Here is a 17,968-nt window from a genome sequence, read left to right as displayed (position 1 = left end):
AAGTTGGATCGACACTTGAGAAAGAATAAGTTGTAGTGCTATGGGGAAAGAGTGGGCGAATGGAACTGACTGTAAGAATTCTTTAATTTCAGACTCCAGCTTCGAGAGCCTCTACTGGTGATTAATGTGGCTGCATTTCTTTCTGCTATATATTTCGACCCAGTCAATGATTATAAAAAAATCTCTATTCAAACATGTTAACCAATGTAATATCTATGCCTATGCTGAATTTTTTCCCTGCTGCAGGCTCTCTTCACGTCGTTAATCAATCTCCCGCAGAGACGCTCACAAAAGTATTCTGCTTTGAATTGTCAACCCTACCCTCAGTCAGGCGTGGTCACGTCGCTCGGGAGCGCGCCTTGTCTGAGCTTGGCCGATTCGATTCGGGAGAGAGAAAAGGACAAGCAACCCTTTCCACATACACACAGACCTACAATACTCACTGCAAAATAAAAATACTACTGGTAAGTCGGTAAATAATAATCCTTATTTTTAAAAAGAGGTGAGAAATATCAAACCCAGACCTTTCGTTTAATCTATAACGGGTTTGTTTCTTTTTTCGTGGGGGCTTTTCCAACGATAGCCGGTCTGTTCTGATGGGATATTTCGGGTGTGTGTTCAGTGTGATTGCATTTAAAGGTTTTGTTCAATTAAGAACAGACCTTTTTTTCATCAGCGTTGCTCATAAGATTGTTTCCATTGTGTGTATTGACCTCTTGGGAATGGGTTTTGTGTCTTGTTTGTGTGTTTTGCCTCATTTTTAATCATCTGTTGCTGGCCTCCGCCATCTTGTGTTTGGATTTTGTTTTGGGGGGTGTAACTGACCCAACCCAAGGGAAATGGAGGCATCTTCTAGCAGAGGGGACTCTCTAATATCTCTTGCAGGATGGGAAATGCTCAAAGTAAAAACACTGTCACTTAAAACCCCGGATTAAGTAAGCCCTTTCTCCATTCCTCTCCATCTCCCCCTCCCCAAAGTTGGAGCATCATGTGGGTATCTTATTTCTAGGTTAGCTTTCTTTCTTTCAACTTGGAGAAAACCCCTTTCCAGTTTTCTGAAGGTTTAAAATTTGAAAAGTTTTTATTTTGCTGTATTGTTAATTTTTTAATGCAAAGTCATTGCTTATTGGGCTCCTGTTATGCCGGTTAAGTGGGGTGTGATATTGAATATGCTTTCTTTGTAACTAGTGAGAGGCATTTGTAAATCGAGGCCCTTCTGTTTATGAGGTGGGAGGGGGGAATGATATTATTTAAAACCGAGATTCAGTTTTTATGGTTAAAAGTGTTACAACATAGGGTTCAACATCATGTTTTTGCGTTTTGTACATCTGCAGGATTTGGTTGTAAATTATAAGTCTAATCAGACAGTTCCTTATGTTTAAAAAAACCCGGAAATATCAGGACATCTAAAATGAGGTAATCTATTTTAAAATGGCAACCGCCCTAAATTTAGATTTTCTTTGGCTTCTGTGCCCGTGTGTGTTTTTGGCAGTTTTATATTCCTGTTAAGGTTTTTGGACCTTTTTAAAAGAAAGGTTTGGAACTAGAAATTTTTGCTTTGCTTTTTCATGAGTAAACTGTGACCCAAGTTAGGTTGGCTTTCAGAAAACAAAATACTGACTATCTGATCTGAAGTTTTCGTTGATTGTATCTCCTCCTCTCTCCAAAAAAAAGCTTGTACACCAGATTAGTTTGTCTACATTTTTTTCCAATTTGATGAGTTGTTTTAGAACTTGGGTTTAAAAATATTTTAGAGATTTTGCCGGATCATGTAGTCCGTGTTTTGAAATGGTTTTTCTTTCTAACTTCAAGTCACATTAATTTTTATTTCACTTAATACAAATAAAACTATACAAAAATTAACACTTAAGAATATACAGTGTAAATTAACAAAAAGAGAATAGATGTATCCCTGATGCTTTGGCACACATGTCATCTCTGGAGATGACATTTTCTTAAAGAAGTAACCTCTCATTGTTTCCCGTAAATGTAAATGAAAACTGGTTCTAGACCTGTTTGAACAGCAAAAGAATTTTTGCCTATCTAAATGCTGAATATTTTGAATTTTATTTAAAATGGACTATAGTGGCTGATATTTTACCTGCATTTTTAAGGAACATTAAACGTCTTTGTATCTGTTATATTTGATCCACGAGTTAACTTTAGAAACATAGAAAACCTACAGCACAATACAGGTCCTTTGGCCCACAAAGCCGTGCCAAACACGTCCTTACCTTAGAAATTACCTAGGATTACCCATAGCCCTCTATTCTTCTAAGCTCCATGTACCTATCCAGGAGTCTCTTAATAACCTATCATATCCGCCTCCACCACCGTCGCTGGCAGCCCATTCCGTGCACTCACCACTCTCTGCATTAAAAAAAAACTTATCCCTGACATCTCCTCTGTACCTACTTCCAAGCACCTTAAAACTGTGCCCTCTCATGCTAGCCATTTCAGCCCTGGGAAAATGCCTCTGACTATCCACATGATTGATGCCTCTCATCATCTTATACACCTCTATATGTCATCTTGTACACCTCCATAAATTTATAACTTTATTAAATTTATACGGGAAAATATTGAACAAAGCTATTTTTGAAGAAAGCTTCACCAAGGATCATCACCTTGTCATAGTGGAGAGTCTTGTGGGATCTTGAGAGCGATGCCGTCTGGAGTTTTGATCCTGATAGGGATACCCGTAGCAGTAAGGTCAAGAAAGAGGTTCCAGACAAAGAAGAGTCCAACCAAAAACTTAACAGTGGAGTTGGCGGAAGATGATGACATCACAACAGTAGTGAAAGAACCTCAGTTATCTTGCATTCCATACCACTGGACGCTGACCCCAATCTGTCAAGGAGTATGTGGTGGCTGCCCATGCATCAGCCTCCCTAGGTAAACAAAGTCACACACAGGCGTACTCCATTCAGTGATTCCATCCTAACACCCTGGATTAAGTCCCCTACCAATAGACTACCCCTCAGGAGAACATCATACTACTATGAATGCTATTATTTGAAGAAAGGAAAACAGTTTTTGGTAACACTTCTCTAATTCCTTGTGATATCCCACTTCTCTTATACCCCAACAAATGCTAAGAGGATCTGTGGTTAGATCCCCACTTCCTGCTCAAGTACTTTTTTAATAGCTGGCACAGCAGTGTGATTGCCTTTGATTGCAGTGGTTCAATGAAGGGACAATTGGGAGAAAGTAGGTTGGGGTAGATAATGCTACAATAGAATCAGAGTCAGGTTTGATATCATTGGCACACGTCCTGAAATCTGTTGTTTTGCAGCAGCGATACATAATAAAAAAAAACTATAAATTACAATAAGAAATATATATAAAAAAATTAAATGTAGTGCTAAAAGTGAGATAGTGTACATGGGTTCATTGTCCATTCAGAAATCTGAATGCCGAGGGGAAGAACTTTTTCCTAAAGTGTTGAGTGTGTGTCATCAGGCCTCTGTACCTTTTCCTTGACGGTAGTAAAGAGAAGAAGGCATATCCTGGATGGTGAGGGCCCTTAAACATGGTTGCCGCCTTTTTGAGGCATCACCTTTTGAAAGTGTCCTGGGAGTTGGGGGGGAGGGGTGGCTAGTGCCCATGATTGAACTGGCTGAGTTTACAACTTTCTGCATCTTATTCCTATCCTGTGCATTGGTGCCTCCATACGTATGGTGATGTAACCAGTCAGAATGCTCGCCACCATGAGTTCCCAACTTTTTTTACACCGTGGACCAATATCATTGAGCAAGGAATCAGTGGACCATAGTTGGGAACACCTGCTCTCCACAGTACACCTATAGAAAGAAAACTTGTAGATAAGAGAGCAAAATTGATACCATTTTAGTTGTGATCACATCAGATGCAATGTTATCAAATGGCTCAAAGGGCCAAATAGTGTGATTTGTTAACTTGGGTTTCAGGATTTCCATAGTTGGAGAGTTTAAGGGCTATATTTGGCTTTTTGTACATGTTAACTGGTGTGGAAGGAGTGAATGTTTTAAATGGTTTTCTACAAGCATTTCAGAAATCTGATTCACTTGTATGTATTTTCCAGTCAAATTTGCAATGTAAGTACAGGTGTCCCCTGCTTTTCGAACGTTCGCTTTACGAAACCTCGCTGTTACGAAAGACCTACATTAGTTACTTATTTTCGCTAACAGAGGGTGTTTTCACTGTTACGAAAAAAAGCAGCGTGTGATAAAAACTCTGGTTAGGCCACACTTGGAGTACTGTGTCCGGTTCTGGTCACCTCACCCAAAGGGTACAGAGGAGATTTACCAGGATGCTGCCTGGTTTAGAGAGTATGGATTATGATCAGAGATTAAGGGAGCTAGGGCTTACTCTTTGGAGAGAATGAGGGTGAGAGGAGACATGATAGAGGTATACAAGATATTCAGAGGAATACAGGTGTCCCCCGCTTTTCGAACGTTCACTTTACAAAACCTCACTGTTACGAAAGACCTACATTAGTTCCCTGTTTTCGCTAACAGAAGGTGTTTTCACTGTTACAAAAAAAGGCAGCGCACGGGAAAAAAAAGCAACCGCTCTCCCCTGGATTCGGAAGGGCATTCTCGCTGGCATTGCTTAAACACCTGCCTGTGAGCAGCCGTTAGCAAGATGAGTTCTAAGTTATCGGAAAAACCTAAAAGAGCTCGTAAGGGTGTTGCACTTAACATAAAACTAGACATAATTAAGCGTTTCTATCGTGGTGAACGAAGTAAGGACGAAGTGAGTTTGGCTTGTGGAAGTTGACGAAGGTGATGTTGAAGAGGTTTTGGCATCCCATGACCAAGAACTGATAGATGAAGAGCTGATGCAATTGGAAGAGGAAAGGATAACAATCGAAACCGAATGCAGTAGCAAACGGACTGAAAGTGAAGTCGTCCAGGAACTGAACGTGAAGCAACTGCATGAGATGATAGAAAAATGCGTGAGGATAAGCAGTCAAGCATACTGTCATTTTTCAAGCCTTCCACATCAGCCACAGCAGACGACGAACCTCGACCTTCGACATCGAGGCAGGCAGACATAGAAAAAGTTGACCTGCCTGCCCTGATGGAAACAGACGATGATAAGATGACACCTCAGTATCCCACCACCCCAACCCCCGGGCCACGGACCGATACATTGCCATGGAGAATGCAGTAGTAGCCGGGACGCACCCAACACATCTTTAAGAAAAAAGCTGAAATAAACAAGCCATTAATTAGGTGCCGCCCGGCATGTAAATGTCAGCCCAGATCAGAGGTGATTGGGGATTGCGTCGCCTCTGAACTGGGCCGACATTTACGTGCCGGGCGGCACCTAATTAATTAGCTTGTTTATTTCGGCTTTTTTCTTAAAGATGTGCTGGGTGTGTCCCGGCTACTGCTGAATTCTCTGCGGATCGGTATCGGTTCGCTGCCCAGAGGTTGGGGACCACTGCGCCACCCCAACCTCCGATGACTCAGCCTAAAACACCATCATCAATGTGCTCGGCGCTGACTTCCCAATTTCAGTAATTGATACTACACTGCACATACATTATTTCTACTTTATATAGGCTGTGTATTTTTATGTGTTATTTGATATGATTTGGCAGCTTCATAGCTTAAAGGTTACTGGAGAGAGTGTTTCTGCTGAGAGCTACGGAGAACAGTGCGGCAATGATTGTAGAAAAGTATTTCTACTGTAGAGTCTGTGTATTTGTCATATCATTCCTGTTTTTACTATATGTTACTGTTATTTTAGGTTTTATCTGTTATTTGGTATGATTTGGTAGGTTTTGTTTTGGGTCTGCGAACGCTGTCAAATTTTTCCCATATAAATGGTAATTGCTTCTTCACTTTATGACGTTCTGGCTTATGAACCATTTCATAGGAAAGCTCTACCTTCGGATGGCGGGGGAAACCTGTATGTTATTTTTGTAGTGAGATGGAAAGTGCTCAACGGATGTTAAAAAAGGGGTCTGTCTGAACTTTCAACCATCCTTAGCAAGATGCCAGTTTGTGATAGATTCCACTATGATGGATTAATGACAAGCAAGAGAAAATCTGCAGGTGCTGGAAATCCAAGCAACACCCACAAAATGCTGGAGGAACTCAGCAGGGCAGCCAGTATCTATGGAAAACAGTCAACGTTTCAGGTCAAGACCCTTCATGATATCCTTTTATAGAAAATGATTGATACAGGATTGTTTTATGACAAGAACAAAGTCCATTTTCTTTAACTTTATAACATTAACTTTGGGAGTTTATAACCTTTCCTGATAAAACTTCCATCTTAGATGAATTTAATATCTGATTAATTTATTGGACAAAAGAAGTTTGTGTGGAAGTGATCCCACTGTAGCACAAAAGCAAAAGGCTGTGCTGAAAATAGGAAATAAAGTAGTAGGTGTTGGGAATATTCTGTCAGACAAACTTTATGGTGAGAGGAGAAATATGCTACCCTGAGATTCATTTTCTTGCAGTCAGTCACAGAAGAACAAAGCAATACTACAGAATCAATGCTACACGCTAACAAAGACTGACAAAAGAGAAATGGTGTTGATGTCCTTTCATCAGGACCAGACCTCATGGTAGTGCTTTTGTTCTGAAACAATTGTTTATCTGTTTGATCACAACATTCTCATCAAGGGATAGTGGAACAGTAATGCAGCGTTTGGTGAAGGCTGCCTTCGGAGTGACATTTGGGAATATCTTCTGTTGGATAGAGTTGTATCTAGCACAAATGAAGGTAGCAGCTGTTGGTAAAAGAGAGGATTGGAGGTTTAAAACCCTCACCCACATTCAGCTGTCCTGTCAAACTTGATCAGAAGTTGACGTGTTTACAGAGAAATCAATTCTACTTTTGGCTTCTCGTAAAGCAACTGCCTGTTGCTGTGTGCAGGAAAACCTGGGTGACGTTCAGACCGGACTTGTGCTTGCGCTATATATAACTATGTACAACAGGTATATCTAACCAATGCTTCCCCAACCTTCTTTGGACATTCATTTGCATTACCATCACTACATTCCTCTCTATCAACATCCTGGCCAGATAGTGCACTTGACCAGATAATAAACTCAAGCAGCGTCTGAAATGCTATAGGACCTGGTCATTAGCTGGCTGTTCTGCAGCAATTGTTTTAAATCCTGACTTCCACTGTCTATCGTGTGGCAGCTGTAAGATGCATCAACAACTTGCCCTGGCTTCATCAATAGCATCTACCATGTCCATGTTCCTTACTGGCTAGATGGAGCAGTTGCTTGGGAACATCCACAATTTCCCTTCCAGATCATATGTCATCGGGGGGCGGGGGGGGTGGAGAGGAGAGATACCATTTTTTCTTATGCATCTAATTTCTAGAACTCCTTGCTTAACAGTTTGATGTGAGTAAATTCACCACACTTATCGTGGCGTGTTTGGCGGAGTGAAGCTGCATTGATTCAAGTGCAATTAGGATTTCTAATAGCAGGATGGTTTGGTAGCATAATGCATTACAGCACCAGTGATTGGAGTTCAGTTCCTATCATAGTCTGTATGGAGTTTGTACGTTCTTCTTGTGACCACATGGGTTTCCTCCCACATTCCAGAGACGTACAGGTTATGGTTAGTGAGTTGTGGACGTGCTATGTGAGTGCCAGATACATGGTAACACTTGTGGCCTTCCCCCAGCACATCCTCTAACTGTGTTAGTTCTTAATGCAAAAGGATGCATTTTACTGAAAGTTTCTATATAATATGATAAAGCTGATCTTTTAAAAAATCTTTAAAACTTGGCCTTGTGATGCTTGTGCTTCATAATTCATTCAATTAAAAGAATACTGTTGGTATAATCACTAATGATCTTTAGGTTTTAACATATGATCTCAGTTCATCTCAAACTGAACGAACACTTGATTATTTACTAATACTTTAACATAATACAGTGTACCTTAACCATAGCTCAGGTTGGGTTGTACAGAATCTGCTTCTATACTACTAACTTTTCACATCTCAACCTAAAACAGATTGAAGACGCCTGAATGAGTAATTCTGCTTTTTGAAATTGGCAACCTATGTTTCAAGTTCAAAGTTTATTTATTTATTTATTTGTTCTTTCATTTACGGGATGTGGGTGTTGCCAGCTAAGCCAGCATTTATTGCCCATCCCTAGTTGTCCTTGAGAAGATGGTGATGAGCTGTCTTCTTGAACCACTGCAGTCCCTGAGGTGTAGGTACACCTACAGTGCTGTTAGGGAGGAAATTCCATGATTTTGGCCCAGTGACAATGAAGGAATGGTGATATGTTTCCAAGTCAAGATGGTGAGTGACTTGGAGGGGATTCCAAGTGGCGGTGTTCCCAGGTATATGGTTTTTGGTAGTGGTCATGGGTCTGGAAGGTGCTGCCTTGGAACTTTGGTATGTTGTTGCAGTACATCTTGTAGATAGTACACACTGCTGCAACTGTTCATCAATGGTGGAGGGATTGAATGCTTGTGGAAGGGGTACCAATCAAGTGGGCTAACTTGTACTGGATGGTGTCAAGTTTCTTGAGTGTTGATGGAGCTGCACTCAACCAGGTGAGTGGTGAGTATTCCATTACACTCTTAACCTGAGTCATGTAGATGGTGGACAGGCTTTGGGGAGTCAAGAGGTGAGTTGTATGCTGCAGGGTTCCTAGCCTTTGACCTGCTCTGGTAGCCACAGTGTGTATATGGCTAGACCTATTCAGTTTCCTGTCAATGGTAAGCCCCTGGATGTTAATAGTAGGGAATTCATTGGTGATGACACTGAATGTCAAGGGACAATGGTTAGAGCCTCTCTTGTTGGAGATGGTCATTGCTTGGCACGTGTGTGGCTTGACTGTTACAGGCTTGGGCTGACAAGTGGCAAGTATATTGTCCAGGCCCTACTGCATTTGGGTATGAACTGTTTCAATATCTGAGGAGACACGAAAGGTGCAGAACATTGTGCAGTCATCTTCCTTTGTGTCAGGTATGATTCCAACTAGCAGGGGGCTTTTCCCCCTAATTCCCATTGACTCCATTTTAGCTTGGGCATCTTGATGCCAAACTTGGTCAAATGCTGCCTTGATGTCGAGGACTATCACTATCACCTCTGGAATTTAGCTCTTTGGTCCATGTTTGGACCAAAGAGGTGTTTTGGTCAGGAGCTCAGTGACCTTGATGGAACCCAAACTGGGCATCGGAGTAGGTGCTGCACTGTTGATGATCCCGTCACTTTGCTGATGATCGAGAGTAGATGGATAGGGTGGTAATTGGCTGGGTTGCACTTATCCTGTTTCTTGTGTACAGGATGTACCTGGGCAATTTTCCACATTGCAGGGTAGATGCCGGTGTTGTAGCTGTACTGGAACAGCTTGGCTAGTGGCGTGGCAGGTTCTATTCCCGAGATTTTGTCTGGGCCCCTAGCTTTGTCAGTGTCCAGTGTTTTATCCAGTAAGTTTGTTATCAAAGTACATATGTCACCATACACAACTCTGAAATTTATTTTCTTGCAGGCATATTCAATAAATCCAAGAAACATAATAGAATCAATGAAAGGCCACACACAACAGGACAGACAAGCAACCAATGAGCTAAAGAGAAATTGTGTAAATACAGAGGGGGAGAAAATCATAATGAATAAGCGATAAATATCAAGAACATGAGATGAAGAGTCCTTGAAAGTGAGTCCATAGGTTGTGGGAGCAGTTCATTGATGGGGCAAGTGATCTTATTCCCACTGGTTTAAGAGCCTGAATAATAACTGTTCCTGAATCTCCTGTACCTTCTTCCTCAAGACAACAACGAGAAGAGAGCATGACCTAGTTGGTGGGGGTCCCTGATGATGGATGTTTATTTCCTGCGACAGTGCTCCATGTAGATATGCCTTAAGGTGTGATGAACTGGATCATATCCACTCCTTTTGTAGGATTTTCCATTCATGGGCATTGAAGTTTCTGTAGTAGGCTGTGATGCAGCAAATCAATATACTCTCCACTACACATCAATAGAAGTTTATCAAAGTTTTGGATGTCATTTTGAATCTTAACAAACTTTTAAAGAAGTAGAGGCACTGCCATGCTTTTTTCATAATTACACTTACATGCTGGGCCCAGGACAGATACTCTGAAATGATAACACCAAGAAATTGTTGGAGGTTCTCTACAACAATTCTGTTTGGAGATACAGGATACAGTAGGGCTATTGTTCCCATTAGTGATAGATTAGTGATTAGGTTTGATCTTTTTTTATTGCTTTGATCTTTTTTTATTGCTTTCTAGATATTGGATGTTACTCTAGATGAAGAGATTCGCAACCTGGGGTTCATGGACCCCTTGCTTAATGGTATTGGCCCATGGTATAAAAAAGGTTGGGAACACCTCTTCCTAGATATTGAATAGTTTAGAATCTTCTCTGGAGTATAGGAAAATGAGAGGATAGTGATAGAGGTATACAAAATTATGAGTGGTATAGATAAGCTTTTTTCCCCACTGAGGTTGAGTGAGACTAGAACCAGAGGGCATAGGTTAAGGATGAAAGGTGATATATTTAAGGGGAACCTGAGGGGGAACCTCTGGTGAGAGTGTGGAACAAGCTGCCAACATAAGTGGTGGATGTGGTTTTGAAGTTTGGATAAGTACATGGATGGGCGGGGTCTGGTCCAGGTGTAGGTCGATGGGACCAGGTAGAATAACAGTTCAGCACATTCTGGATAGGCTGAAAGGCTTGTTTCTGTACTGTAGTGCTCTATGACTCTTGTGATGGAGGGCTTTTCTTTATTATGTTGTGCTAAATTGTGCTGAAATTATTTACTTATGTCTATTTTTCCACTGTATCAATAAATTACAGAGACATCCTAATTATAATATTGGAAACATTCCGGACATGCCAATTGCAGTGCCTGTGCTCAACATTTTTGAAGTTATTTGAGCAAAGTTATTTGTGGAACACTTTTATGATAAAAAAATGTATGAATAGAGCAGAGAAGTATTGGTGTATAACTGCATTTGAGGTAATAATACAGAGATGCCTGTATTATTTTCTAATTGTATTCAAGTGCCTAAACAAATTGGGCAAAAGAATGTTTGCATTATTCACCCAATGTAATTGGTGATAGGAGGTGGAGGGTAAATTGAAAGTATGTGATTGGTGTGTATTTAACTAATTTTATAAAGATCTGTGTATTTGCAAGACATCTGTTCCATTTTCTAGAATATTTTCAATCAATTGTTCATCCAAAATCAAGTAGTTCAGTCATTCTGTCTGTTATTCATCTGCCCTTTTGAGACAAATTGATTTTTTTTTGTTTACGGAATTTTTTTTATATACCAATGTCTATACAAGGGAATCTGTAATTGGCGCTTACTACTTTTATGTAGCCTAAAGTTGTGATTAAACCTTGAATATTTGCTGCTTTCACCAATGTTTCAATTGTTTTGTGTGCTTTGATTGACTTTTTTATCTATCTAAAGTCAGCTTATTTCCAGTTGTTCATTTGTCGCTAGACTAGCTGGAATTGGAATTAAGTCATAACTGTTTATTTTTTCTTCATGAATTCACGTAAACATCAAAAGGCTCCAATTTGGAGTATGTGTAGTTAACTTCAAACAATAAAAATCATCTTTTTATAGTCATAGTCATACTTTATTGATCCCGGGGGAAATTTGTTTTCGTTACAGTTGCACCATAAATAATAAATAGTAATAAAACCATAAATAGTTAAATAGTAATATGTAAATTATGCTAGTAAATTATGAAATAAGTCCAGGACCAGCCTATTGGCTCAGGGTGTCTGACCCTCCAAGGGAGGAGTTGTAAAGTTTGATGGCCACAGGCAGGAATGACTTCCTGTGATGCTCTGTGTTACATCATGGTGGAATGAGTCTCTGGCTGAGTGTACTCCTTTGCCCACCCAGTACATTATGTAGTGGATGGGAGACATTGTCCAAGATGGCACGCAACTTAGACAGCATCCTCTTTTCAGACACCACCACCAGAGTCCAGTTCTATCCCCACAACATCACTGGCCTTACGAATGAGTTTGTTGATTCTGTTGGTGTCTGTTACCCTTTGCTTGCTGCCCCAGCACACAACAGCAAACATGATAGCACTGGCCACCACAGACTCGTAGAACATCCTCAGCATTGTCCGGCAGATGTTAAAGAACCTCAGTCTCCTCAGGAAATAGAGATGGTTCTGACCCTTCTTGTAGACAGCCTCAGTGTTCTTTGACCAGTCCAGTTTATTGTCAATTCGTATCGCCAGGTATTTGTAATCCTCCACCATATCCACACTGACCCCGTGGATGGAAACAGGGGTCACCGGTACCTTAGCCCTCCTCAGGTCTACCACCAGCTCCTTAGTCTTTTTCACATTAAGCTGCAGATAATTCTGCTCACACCATGTGACAAAGTTTCCTACCGTAGCCCTGTACTCAGCCTCATCTCCCTTGCTGATGCATCAAACTATGGCAGAGTCATCTGAAAACTTCTGAAGATGACAAGACTCTGTGCAGTAGTTGAAGTCCGAGGTGTAAATGGTGAAGAGAAAGGGAGACAAGACAGTCCCCTGTGGAGCCCCAGTGCTGCTGATCACTCTGTCGGACACACAGGTACTGTGGTCTGCCAGTCAGGTAATCAAGAATCCATGACACCAGGGAAGCATCCACCTGCATTGCTGCCAGCTTCTCCCCCAGCAGAGCAGGGCGGATGGTGTTGAACGCACTGGAGAAGTCAAAAAACATGACCCTCACAGTGCTCGCAGTAATCTTTAGTTTCTCTAAAACTTGACTCCACTTGTATCCCCAAAAGTCATTCCAAACAATTTGTTTTAAATGAGATATCTGGCCTTTATTTTTGATAAAATCTCTCCAATAAAAGACAACTTTTAGTTCTGTAACTTCTGGCTGGACTGTTTCTTAAAATGGACTTCCACATATTTGTGAACTGTATAATTTTCTTTTATTATCAAGTTTTTAGGATAACTTCCACCCTTAAACAGGATTGCAATTGTTTTTTTTTACCTTGAAGAATTCAATATTGTAAGCTTTATTGTTCTCTAAGAATTTTAATGTAGGATTGTGAATGGATCAATATGATGTCAGCATAGTTGGTGTGTGTGTGTGTGCGGGCTAATGGGGAAAAACAACATCTTTGGCTGCAATGCAAACTATCTACACTGGAGAACCATTGTAAAAGATAAAATTATAAATGGAAATTCATTGCAATTTTGGGGACATTTTATTTAAAAAGAAAAAAGAAACAAAACAAAGTAACACACATCAAAGTTGCTGGTGAATGCAGCAGGCCAAGCAGCATCTGTAGGAAGAGGTGCAGTCGACGTTTCAGGCCGAGACTCTTCGTCAGGACAAAACAAAGTGTCATGTTTCACTGCAGAAATCAGTGTAGATTAAAGTTTAGTGTTAAACAAATTCTGTTATAGGGTGAGAAGAGATAGTAATTTGAACAGTGCTTTTCTAGCCCTGAAGGCAGAATGGTCAATTAAAACTAATCTTCTAATTTATCTTCCCAGATTGCAAAAAAACCAAATTGTGCAAATGGCAACAAAAAAAGCGAGAAGCAATACAAAACATGTGTTGAAAGAGTCCATGTTCAGTCCATTTTCCATGATTATCACTCCATCCCTCCCACCACATCTTAGTTTCTCTTAAATATTCCTTCAGTCTTGATGCTTCATGAATACACCATGTCTGACACACAACAGGCTTAGCCATCTCTCGCTACATACAGGTCGAATACACAAGGGTGAAAGAAATTGGAGTAGTTAGCTAGTCTACCAGAAACTCTGGGGAATTGAAGACTATATAGAAAATTGCCATAATATCTGCCTGCTAAGTACTTCTATGGAGGTCCGAACAGTACGACATCAAGACCAAGCTAAAATTGTTTCAAAGTTGTGTTCTTTCTACCCTCCTCTATGGATCAGAATGCTGGAGAATGACAGGAAGCGACCTCATAAGTTGTCAGTCTTCCACACAAGGAACCTGAGAAAAATCTTAAGAATATTCTGGCCAAACACCATCTCAAATGATGAACTACTTGCTCAACACCATCAAGAGAGCATTGAAACCATCTTCATAAGAAGGCGATGGAGCTGATCGGGCATGTGCTTACAAGGAAACCTGACAACATTCACATGTATAGCCCTCCATTGGACACCAGAAGGAAAGCAGAAAAGAGGAAGACCCAAGAATACCTGGTGTCAAAATGTAAAGGGAGAGCTGAAGACCCTGAACTATACCTGGGGTACCATCCAGAAGTTAGCCCAGAACAAACAGAAGTGGAGGACCTTCGTTGCTGCCCGACATGCCAGTTAGGCATAATGGGTACTAAAGAAGAAAGAAATACTTTTATGATCAACCATTCACAACACTCTGGTGATTGCACTCTCTGCAGGTAGTGCAACACTATTACAGCTCAGGACGTTCCGGAGTTTGGAGTTCAATTCCTGTATTGTTCTGTAAGGAGTCTGTATGTCACCCCATGAAATGTGTGGTTTTTCCCCGGGTATCCAGGTTTTCTCCCACAGTCCAAAGGTGTACTGGGTAGGTTAATTGGTCATTGTAAGTTGTCCCATGATTCGATAGAGGTTGTAGAGTTGCTGGGACAGCATGGCTGGAAAGGCCTAATCTGTTCTGTGATGCTAAATAAATGATATGAAATTCTCATGCATGAGATGATTGCCTCTTTTATCAAAACCCCTCATTTGAAACTTTGCACTGCTATATTCACACTTAGGACCTTGCACATTTCAGTAAAATCACCCCTGATCCTTATAAACAAGAAAGAATAAAATCCCTCTTCTTTAACAACTTTCCCCTCTTAATGAATCTCTGTAGGGCCATCTCTTAAGGAGGGGAACCAAAACTGTATACAGTATTCTGGGTGTGGCCTTGCCACATCCTGTACATTTCAGAGGCTATTTAAAAGTCAATACAGTGAAGATTCTTGAGTCATTTAGAGTAACATGGAGATTTCTTTGACGACGTTAGTGAACCACATTTTTAGTGGAATATTTTTAAACAACCATCTAGTAGTTTTTCTTGTTATCATTAATAGCAACATTTTATAATTCTGAATTTTATAGTTAGCTTGCTGAGCAAAATTTTGGATTACTAGTAGTTCGAAACTTACCACAGTACCACCACCAATTCTGTTAAACTAAAAAAAACCTTAAAAACAGGCATATTTTGAATTATTAAATATGGCCACCTATATACTACTAAAACTCTCATGCTCTGTCTGTCTGTGACCTCCAATTAGCGCAAACGGTGCGTAAGAGCGGCACTTTTTTTGGCTAATTCGAATTAAAATGCGCTGACTTACAGAATGCAGGCAAAGTGCAGGGTTATATATTCGTATAAAATTGCTCATTCGCCAAAAATCAACAGGCTGCCTTTCACCGGAGACCCGATCGGCCATCATGGAAATCAGGACACCACAGCCCGATGCATGCGCACGACCAGCCTCAGCAGCACCTCACGATGCTCACAGAGCCGCTTCCACCTTCCATGGAGACCGCGACGCTGCAGCCCGGTGCATGCGCACGGCCAGCCTCAGCAGCTTGGAGGCTTTGGTGTTACTGCTTCCTATCTTCTATCAAGCATTAGGGTAAAAATATATGGATAGCCTAATTATGCCACGTGGAAAGAGAAGGGGGACATTATGGTCAAGAGATGATGCCAGATGTCGTTGGGAAGCGGCAAGGAGAGGGAGAGAACAACAATCGGATGAGGTCAGGGCCGCACAACTCCAGGATCAAAGTGTCAGGACAAAAAGGATGAGAGAAGACAAGACAGAGGAGGACAGGCATGCACATCTCCAAAATGACAACAATAGGCACAGACGGAGGAGAGAACAAGAATCCGATCAGGCCAGGGCCGCACGACTCCAGGATCAGAGAGAAAGAACAAATAGTAGAAGAGATGAAGAGACGAAGGATGAAAGGGCTGCGCGTCTTCAGAATGACAAAAACAGGCAAAGAAGGAGGAGAGAGGAAGAGACAGGAGAAAAGGAAAGATCAACTCGAGAATATGCGGCACAGAGTAATTATTGCGAGAGTTGCTGAAGACGATAATGGCCACTTTCGACGACAATACCTTGACAGAAAGGGCAAGGCAAGATGCACGACTCGCATGCCGTCACATTTCTGCTGATGTTGGTTCAATGACCAGAGTATGCCCTCACTGTCGTGCCTTCCTATTCACCGGAGAAACTGCATGTTTCTGCTGTATGAAGGAAAAGGTCAGGATAGGCAATTTGCAGCCTCTGTGTAATGAACTCCTCAATTTGTACAGTAATCATGAACCTATTGCAAACGAGTTAAGGAAGAACATCAGACAATACAATTGTCTCTTCCAAATGACATCCTTTGGTGCCAAAGAAGTCATTCCAACTAGGAATTGATGGACTCCTTCTGTGATTATTCAAGGCCAAATCTATCATTACATCAGGCATTTAATTCCAGACCTGACCCAGCAAGCCCGATTCCTTCAAATTTACTTCATGGATATTTAATGTTCATTCTGGTCACATATTTGTCTTGCTATGCGTCTTTCTTCTTTAATAAGCTGAGTTTTTCTTCTTTATTTTCCAAATCAAAGAAATAGCAATAGCATTCAGGAAAATTTAATGTTCATTCTGGTCACATCAGACTGCACTACCCTTCTCTCAAAGGGTGCCCCAATGGGTCACCCCGTTGTCTAGTTATTTCTGTATTTGCTGTGTGGGATAGAAGTTGTTATAAATTGTCCAGATTAAATTTCAACAGTAATATAAAGCTGAGTCAACCATTGTAGCTAACGTCCTGAAGTATTAGACTTGTCCAACAGGCTTGGGATGTAAAGGTTATTATTGATGTTTCGCTTACCTGATTGTCACAGGAATGTACAGGTGGTCTAAAGTTGATTTGTGTCAGCCAACTTATTCCAATTCATTACGTTTGCCTTTTTCTGTTTGTGTAGCAGTGCAGATAAGAAAGGGTTCTATTCTCACAGATGTAGAGCACCAATCACAAGTTTAATCTCAGTGAAGATTCAGCAGTCTCTTGACATGTAGTCCAAATTAATTTTCAGAAAAGCTGTTAAAATCTTTCAATTTAGCCCAGAATCACTGAAGTAACAAAATAACCTAAAATAAACGCTGATATGTGAAAGATATACCGCAGTGATAAACTCTAATACCAAATGATTTGTTGCCTTGGCAGAATATACTGAAGCAAGATGGTACTAGATTAGAAGCAACACACATAAAATACTGACAGAACTCAGGCAGCATCTATGGTAATGAATCAACAGCTGACATTTTGGGCTGCGACCCTTCTTCAGGACCGGAAAGGAAGGGGGAAGATTAGGAAGCTGCTTCATTTCAAGCACATAAGTGCAAAGGATTGTCCAAATGTAAAAGAAGAGCACTGGTGCCATTCTGATATGTCAGTCCATGGCCTCCTCAATTGCCACATTGAGGCCACTCTCAGGTTGGAGGAGCAGCATATCAGGTGCCATTCTGACCTTTCGGTTCATGGCCTCCTCAATTGCAATGATGATGTCACTGTCAGGTTGGAGGAGTAGCATCTCATTGGGTAGCCACTAACCTGACGGTTTGAACATCGATTTTTCTACTGTAATTTCTTCCCCTCCCCTTCCCTCTTTCTCCATTCCCCCATTCTGGCTCCCCTCTTACCTTTTCACTTCTCCTCATCTGCCCGTCTCCTCCCTTGAGTGCCCCTCCTCCTTCCCTTGCTCCCATGATCAATTCTGCTCTCTGATGAGATCCTTTCTTCCTCAGTCTATTCCACATATTCTGGCATCTTCATCCTTTCCATTCCATTCCTGACAAATGGTCTCAGCCCGAAATGATTGTTTATTCATTTCTATAGATGCTGTATGATCTTTTAAGTTACTCCAGCATTTTGTTTGAGTTCCTTCTTGTGGAAAATCCATGGTGGAGTAAGAGTTAGCATGAGCTATTACAACTGGATTTTGCATCAGA

At 41.1% G+C, this 17,968-nt stretch overlaps 1 protein-coding gene across 2 annotated transcripts in view; it reads left to right on the top strand.

The window, feature by feature from the left end:
• The first annotated feature begins 321 nt into the window (after positions 1-321).
• Positions 322-17,968, top strand: part of LOC140211197 (transforming protein RhoA) — a 116,853-nt gene continuing 99,206 nt past the window's right edge. The window contains exon 1 of one of the 2 annotated variants that reach the window (XM_072280780.1): positions 322-464. The gene's annotated coding sequence lies outside the window, so the exon portion shown is untranslated. The remainder of the gene's footprint in view (positions 465-17,968) is intronic. The other variant, XM_072280779.1, reaches the window with a different exon arrangement.

This window comes from Mobula birostris, chromosome 16 (genome assembly GCF_030028105.1).
Source record: "Mobula birostris isolate sMobBir1 chromosome 16, sMobBir1.hap1, whole genome shotgun sequence".
NCBI classification, from domain to species: domain Eukaryota; kingdom Metazoa; phylum Chordata; class Chondrichthyes; order Myliobatiformes; family Myliobatidae; genus Mobula; species Mobula birostris.
Note: the sequence above shows the minus strand (reverse complement) of the source record. Positions and strands in the feature narration are given on the sequence as shown.